Source organism: Giraffa tippelskirchi, chromosome 12 (assembly GCF_054371585.1).
Source record: "Giraffa tippelskirchi isolate mGirTip1 chromosome 12, T2T-mGirTip1v1.2.pri, whole genome shotgun sequence".
NCBI lineage: Eukaryota > Metazoa > Chordata > Mammalia > Artiodactyla > Giraffidae > Giraffa > Giraffa tippelskirchi.
Genome location: NC_137286.1, coordinates 53,990,050 through 53,996,961, shown reverse-complemented (window position 1 = coordinate 53,996,961; position 6,912 = coordinate 53,990,050).

Sequence of the window (6,912 nt, the reverse complement as noted above, 5' to 3'; positions counted from 1 at the left end):
GAAATCAGTCCTGAATACTCATTGGAAAGACTGATGCTGAAGCTGAAACTCCAATATTTTGGCCACCTGATGTGAAGAACTGTCTCATTGGAAAAGACTCTGATGCTGGGAAAGATTGAAGGCAGGAGGAGAAGGGGATTATAGAGGAGGGGATGGCTGGATGGGATCACCGACTCAGTGAACATGAGTTTGAGTAAGCTCCGGGAGTTGGTGATGGACAGGGAGGCCTAGCATGCTGCAGTCCATGGGGTCACAAAGAGGTGGACACAACTGAGCGACTGAACTGAACTGAACCAAGGGGGAAAGTGGGGGTTGAATTGGGAGGTTGAGATTGACACATATGCATTATTTTTTTAAATACAGAGTTTATCATCTTTTTCTAGATGCTAACAGCCTAAATGTTCAATAAAGTAATTTTTTACTCAATATAAAGATCATGATGTTGAGAAAAAAGGCTAACAATATTTCTTACACATTAGCAAATGACAGAGTCTGGTCATTTAGAAGAATGACAGGTAGCACTTGGGGCATCCTACAGACACATATGCACTATTGACACTATGTATAAAATAGATAACTAACAAGAACCTACTGTCTAGCACAGGGCACCCTACTCAGTGCTCTGTGATGACCTAAATGGGAAGGAAGTCCAAAAGAGATGGGATATACGTAAACACAGAGCTGATTCATTTTGCTGTTCAGCAAAAACTAACACAACATTGTAAAGCAGCTATACTCTAATAAAGATTAATTTAAAAATATGTAAATAAAAAATAAGGAATTGTGATATGGGAAAAAAACACTAAAAAGAACTTAGCGCCAATGGGAGAGAGAGAGGAGGCTCTGCTAGAGGCAGGCAAGCAAATGCATTTAGGATTAAAAAGCAGTGCAGTCTCAGTGGAATCAGACACATTTCTAAGGACTTAACCTGTAGCTCAAGTGGTGAAGACTCTACCTGCAATGGAGGAGACCAGGGTTTGATCCCTGGGTCGGGAAGATCCTCTGGAGAAGGGAATGGCAATCTACTCCAGTAATCTTGCCTGGAGAATCCCATGGACAGAGAAGCCTGGTCGACTACAGTCTGTGGGGTCACAAAGAGTCGGGCACAACTGAGTGACTAACACACAAACAAAAAAAATACATTTCTGGGAGATTGCTATTGTGTAGGACTGGAAAGCTAGGTTGGAGCCAGGTACTTCCTATTTACACCAACAAGCTTCACTTACTGGAAAGGAAAGTTGATCATGTGTGTTATTATCGCTTTTTTAAAAATTATTCTTGCTTATTTATTGCTCTATTTCTCATACTGGACTATAAGTTCCTTGAAAGCATGGACTAGATTCAGTTCCTGCCTGGCAGGAATCTCTATATGTATGTCTTCTAGTCCATAGTTGTTGTTGTTTTTTAGTTGCTTAGTCGTGTCTGATTCTTTGTAATCCCATGGACTGTAGCTCTCCAGACTCTTCTGTCCATGAGATTTTCCCAGCAAGAATACAGGAGTGGGTTGCCATTTCCTTCTCCAGGGGATCTTCCCAACCCAGAATTGAACCCATGTCTCCTGCACTGACAGGTGGATTCTTTACCACTGAGCCACCAGGGAAACCTCCTGGTCCATAGTTGTCCAGTTGCTAAGTCTTGTCCAACTCTTTGCAACCCCATGGACTGCAGCAGGCCATGCTTCCCTGTCCTTCAAAGCTCCTGGAATTTGCTGAAATTCACTTCCCTTGAGTTGGTGAAGCTATCTAACCATCTTATCTTCTGCTCCCTGATTCTCCTTTTGCCGTCTCTCTTTCCCAACAACAGGATCTTTTCCAATGAGTCGGCTCTTCTCATCAGGTGGCCAAAGTATTGGAGCTTCAGCATCAGTCCTTCCAATGAATATTTAGGATTGATTTCCTTTAGGATTGACTGGTTTGATCTGATCTCCTTGCAGTCAATTCTAGTCCATAGAGTTGCTCCTTATAGAGAGGATCCTTGCTCAAGGCCACTACTGAAGAGACTGCCATGAAGAGAGCTGTTTAGAGCAGCAGCTCTGACCTGGGTCTCTATCAGCACCCCTCCCCAGGGAGCAGAAAGGAAGCCAGCCACTCATATCCATTTCCTCTCTTTGTCTTTGGCATCGCCTTGCTTGCTGAGAATGGGGATTTTGTTTGCTCCTCTTCACCCCAAGCCTTAGAGGAGCAGGCTATGCCCATGTTCAGGAGGCCTCTGGTATCCAACACTTTCTGGGTCTGGCTGGAAAAGCCTAGTTAATTCTGGGGTGCAATATTAGGTAGCCCACTTGGCCTCATTCTTCAACAGTGGTATTAAGTATCTATTTTTATCTCCATTTGTTTGACTCCTCCATCTATTTCTTGGTGGTTTCTGAATTCAGGTGGAAAGAAGATATGATAGCTGTCTTCAATGCTATCAAAACAAGTTTGTGGTGCTGGAAAGAATGAATGCATGATTTACTCGCTGAAGCCTAGTGGATGCTGGAGGCATCAGCATCACCATCCCGTCTCTCAATTGCTCTGTCAAGGGCCAGCTGTGACCGCGTGCACTTGATAATGGAATCTTACTGTGACGTCCTTTGGGTTACCATCAATAGATCACTTACTCCTTCTTGTTTTGGAATATTTTTTATTTTCTTTTTCTCTTCTTTTATGTAAAGGCTGTTTCTCAATTCCTAGAAATAGTCCCATCACCTTTTATTCTTTGAATACCATTACCCCTCTCTCCCCATCAACACCACTTCCTACGGCTGTTACCTCAGTGACTTCTGGTGCCCATTCCTGAAGCCAGGAATTCTAATAATCCTTGAATTTAAGAATAAAGAATTTATTGTTCCAGCATGCCCCTCAGCACAGGGACACACCTGCTACTTAGAATTCAATGTTTGCTGTTTAGAAACCAAGCCCTTGTGTTCCTACTTCTGTCACATACTCCTCACTGGGAGAATGTCACACTCCACGGATTGAAGACCAAGAAGCTTCCTTCTCTGTTTTTTAAAATTCATGTTTGACTTGGATTTGTTTATTTTAGAATACACCGCTACTTTTAAAAACTGGACATTGCATTTTATCAAGTGCATGCCAACTAAAACAAGAGACTGACCTGCATTTCAAAGCTTGTGTTTGAGAGTTCAAGTAGCTTTCTGAAATTGGATGGCCATCTCTAGTGCCAAAGTTTCTTTAAAAATGATGAAACCCTGCGAGCACTAGGAGTAAACGAAGTTGCAGGTTGGGAATATGACTGAAAAAGTGGAAAAGATTAAGAGCTCAGTTTCTACAGATGTCTGGATGGAAGTGACTGAGCATCAGCACAGATTTTTTTTTTAAGAGGCAGGTAGAGCCCTCTGAAAATGGAAAAACAATTAAAAATATATTGAAAGTAGAAAGAAAAAGAGAAATCATTTCTAATTAATTCTGGTGCCCTGCTCAACCCCAGCCTCTTTGAAATCCTACTGGGAACATCTTTATTGATCTAGGGGTCCTGCAGCAGACTTCTGATGCTTATCTCAGCATAAAAACGGGCTCTTGTGATGAGCAGTGATTTAATTACATGACAATCACCGTTAACAATGCATGGCGAATCCCAAAAAAGATATGCAGACAAACCTGGCAGTGATAAATGCAAAGAGGTGCCATTGACTTTCAGTCACGTTTCTGGCTAAAATTCCACTGATACCTCTCTCATAGGAAAGAATGATATTCAGTGACTTGAAATATCTAAGAACTGACTTCATTGGTTCCTTTTTAGGTAACAAAAGGGAAGTTTAAATTTTAAAATATTAATTTGTATTATGTTAGTAAAACATATTTCTAAAACCCGTGAAATAGACCTAGAGTTAAACTTTTCCACAAAAATATAAGGCTTTAAAAGGCAGATAATTTCTCTTTTCTTAGGTCCTCAAGACTCACTTAGTTTTTAAGTCCCTGGTCAGTATTCAAAAATTATGGATGGAAGTAGTGTAAATTGAATACATTTTCACAATAAGTACCCATTCAGAATAAAATTTCAAGTGTCTTCAGATACATATACCTTGGCTTTTAGATATGTCAAAGCACGAATTTTAAGTCTAGACATACTAAAAAGAAGAAAATACATTCCACTCTTTGTTACTATACTCAGTTGGATTAATCAAAGCTAATTCATAGTTTAGAAAGATTATATCATAATGTTAATTGATAGTTTGTTTTACAGCATTTGAGCAGATAAATATGATAAGAGCCAAAACTATGTGTTCAATCTGGTTTCATACAATCTTATTAACTGTTTTATATATAGCAGTGTATATGTGTTAATCCCAACTCCCAATTTATGCCCCCCCTACCTTTCCCTTTTGGTAATCATACATTTGTTTTTGAAGTCTATGATACAAATAAATTCATTTGTATCATTTTGTAGATTCCACATATAAGTGATATCATATAATATTTGTCTTTATCAGCAAGGACATAATGGAGAATGCTACTCAATATTCTATAATAACTTATATGGAAAAAGAATCTGAAAAAGAATGGCTATATGTATATGTATAACTGAATCACTTTGCTGTATGCTTGAACTAACATAGCTTTTTAATATAGTCCAATATAAAATAAAAATTAAATTAAAAAATCTGCTTAATTGAACACGATAGAATGGCTTATCTGTCATGAGAGGTTAATAAAATGAAAGCCTAGTACAGATGAGAGTAAACCAATAAGAGCTGAGAGAGTGGAGGAAGAATCCTTTCAGATGAAAGCTGAAGAGAAGCGTCTCAATGAATGGAACGCAGCAGTATCAAGGGGGAGAGGGTTACTGGACAGGGGAGCACACCAGTGGGGGCATCCACACCAGCGGGGTGGAGAAGGGAATTACTTTGTCTTTAGCATCCTTCAAATAGCTCAGCTTGGAGCTGACAGGGTCTTAAAGGTGCATGGGAAGAGGGTCAAGGAAGAGGGAAATTCACAGGAAGTTTATACAGAGGCACGCACCAGCATGATCTCAGTTTATAAACTGGAGGTCTCTTCTTTTGAGAATACATGAAATTTCTAAACGGAGTTAAGGTAGCACATGTAACAATCGAGGTAGAATAATTAACTCTGGAGCCAGACCAGCTGAATATAAAGTTCAGCTCTGTTTCTTACAAGCCATGTGACTCTGAACAATTTCCTTAACCCTCTGAGCTTCTGTTCCCTAATATGGGGAGATAATAATACTACTACCTCACAGTTCTTTTGAAGACTAATTAATTATTATGTTTAAAATATTTAGACTAGTGCCTATTAAGTGTTAGCTATTAGTGGCATTAACATTTACAGTGTGGTATTGGCAAGCCCAGAAAAAAGTTTTCCTGATTCTGGAATTTAGGAAGACTCACAATCTATAATGGAATCTGCCTTCTTGAACTAAAGCATACTGCAGCCAGGCACCCTCTTCCCAGATTCACAGAGATTTCCTTTCAAAGACATATTAGCAGAGGAAACACAGCTCTTGCATAGAAGAGTCAATACAATGTTTCGTTCCAAACTAAGAAGAGTCAAAAATGAATCCACAGACCCAATTTATGCCCCTCCTACCTTTCCCTTTTGGTAATCATAAATTTGTTTTTGAAGTCTATGATACAAATAAATTCATTTGTATCATTTTGTAGATTCCACATATAAGCAAGCAATGTGACAGAAAACCTGACATGGAAGAAATAGATGACTCAGGAAGACAGATAAAAACTTAAATTAAAAAAAGGACATTCTACTGTCTTCAGATTTGACAAGATTAAAAAAATAGGGAAAAAATTCAGTTCGGTCTCTCAGTCATGTCCAACCCTTTGCGAACCCGTGGACTGTAGCACAACAGGCTTCCCTGTCTTTCACCATCTCCCAGAGCTTGATCAAACTCATGTCCATCAAACTGGTGATGCCATCCAACCATCTCATCCTCTGTTGTCCCCTTCTGCTCCTGCCTTCAATCTTGCCCAGCATCAGGGTTTCTTCCAATGAGTCAGTTCTTGAGATCACGTGGCCAAAGTACTGGAGCCTCTGCATCAGTCCTTCCAATGAATATTCAGGACTAATTTCCTTTAGAATTGACTGGTTGGATCTCCTTGCAGTCCTAGGGACTCTCAAGAGTCTTCTACAACACCACAGTTCAAAAGCATCAGTTCTTCAGCGCTCAGCTTTCTTTATATTCCAACTCTCACATCCATACATGACTACTGCAAAAACGATAGCTTTGACTAGATGGAACTTTGTTGGCAAAGTAATGTCTCTGCTTTTTAATATGCTGTTTAGGTTGGTCATAGCTTTTCTTTCAAGGAGCAAGTGTCTTTTAATTTCATGGCTGCAGTCACCATCTGCAGTGATTTTGGAGCCCAAGAAAATAAATTTTGTCACTGTTTCCATTGTTTCCCCATCTATTTGCCATGAAGTGAAGAGTTGACTCATTGGAAAAGACCCTAATGCTTGGTAGGATTGGGGGCAGGAGAAGAAGGGGACGACAGAGGATGAGATGGTTGGATGGCATCACTGACTCGATGCACATGGGTTTGGGTGGACTCCGGGAGTTGGTGATGGACAGAGAGGCCTGGTGTGCTGCAATTCATGGGGTCACAAAGAGTCGGACATGACTGAGCGACTGAACAAATCTGATGGGACCAGACACCATGATCTTCGTTTTCTGAGTGTTGAGCTTTAAGCCAACTTTTTCACTCTACTCTTTCACTTTCATCAAGAGGCTCTTTAGCTCTTCACTTTCTGCCATAAGTGTGGTGTCATCTGCATATCTGAGTTTATTGATATTTCTCCCAGCAACCTGATTCCAGCTTGGGCTACATCCAGTCGGCATTTTGCATGATGAAATCTGCATATAAGTTAAATAAGCAGGCTGACAATATACAGCCTTGACGTATTCCTTTGCTTATTTGGACCAGTCTGTTGTTCCACGTCC